This window comes from Rhinopithecus bieti, unplaced genomic scaffold (genome assembly GCF_001698545.2).
Source record: "Rhinopithecus bieti isolate Rb0 unplaced genomic scaffold, ASM169854v2 scaffold_26676, whole genome shotgun sequence".
Classification (NCBI taxonomy): Eukaryota; Metazoa; Chordata; class Mammalia; order Primates; family Cercopithecidae; genus Rhinopithecus; species Rhinopithecus bieti.
The window spans coordinates 790,636-792,085 of record NW_016812009.1 but is presented as its reverse complement, the minus strand read 5'-3'; positions in this window follow the sequence as shown (position 1 = coordinate 792,085).

The window sequence follows — 1,450 nt, the reverse complement described above, 5'->3', positions numbered from 1 at the left end:
AAAAAAAAAAAAAAAAAAAAAAAAAAGAAAATGTGGTATCTAAGCACAATGGAGTACTAGTCAGCCATAAAAAAGAATGAGATCCTGTCATTTCCAACAACATGGATGGAACTGGAGGACATTATGTTGCACGAAATAAGCCAGGCACAGAGAGACAAACATCAAATATTCTGCAAGTATTTTGCAAAGGTGACCACAGCAGTATTTCTGGTCCCATGTGCTGTTCCTCCACCAACAGGGGGATTCTACTTCCCCTCCCCTTGAACTTGGGCAAGATTTTGCAACTGCCTTGATGAGCGGAGTCAGCACATGACTTCTGAATCTCTCTTGGAAAAGGCATTACAGTTTCCTGGGTCTCTCAAAACGCTTGCCCTGGGAACCCAGACTCCATGTTATGGGGAAGCCCAGCCTACTTGGAGATGCCATGGACATGTGTCTGGGAGGCAGATACAGCAGAGGACTCAGTCGACTGCAGTGTGAACTGCAAACAAGTGAGTAAACAAGCCTTTAGATGACACCAGCCACACCCATCAAGTCGTCACCAACTTTCCAGTCTTCAAGCTGGAGCCCCAGACATTAGAGAGTGGAGACAAATCATTCCTGCTATACCCAGTCCAAATCTCTGACTCACATAATTTGTGAGCGTAACAAAAGATTGTTTCACGCCACCGCATACAGTACAAAAGATAACCCAGCCACTTTCTCATCTATACCTGCAGTGCCTCCCGCTGCCTGCAGGAGGTACTGTGTGATCCTTGGCTTGGCCTTCCCATTCCAACCTCTTTGTCCCTATTTATCGCCCTCTAGAGGAAACTGCTACTCCAGCCCAACTGATCTACTCATTGTTTACCACTATCCTCTGTCCCTTCCTCCCTTCGCCCTGTCCTCACTGTTGCCCATAACTGCAATGGCCTCACCTCCAGCCTCACCAAATTCTCCCCATTGCCCAAGGCTCGGCCTCTTCCCTAAAGCCTCTAAAGCAATCCCAGGTAAACAACACTCTCACTCTTGCAATCTAGACTTTCATTATCTAGTAATATCATTTTCTAAACGGAAAAATCAGAATCCATGGTCTGAATTATTTTGTAATTTGTGCATTTACTTTCAAGGAGAATTTCACACAAAAATTAAAACTTACTTCCATTTAGTGATGTACTCAACCAATAGCCTTCACTGCAAAGTATAAGATTAAAAACCTCATAAAGTAGGCGTGGTTATTATTTTACAGATTGAGAGGTGACAACACGCTAGCAGCGCTCACTCACTCTCGCCAGCTCCTCGGCTTCCACGTCCACTCCAGCCATGCTTGAGGAGCCCTTCAGCTTGCCACTGCTCTATGGGAGCCCCTCTCTGGGTTGGCCGAGACCAGAGCCTGCTCCCTCTGCTTGTGGGGAGGTGTGGCGGGAGAGGCGCGGGCCATCCCGAGTTCTGGGTGGGCATGGGCTCGGCC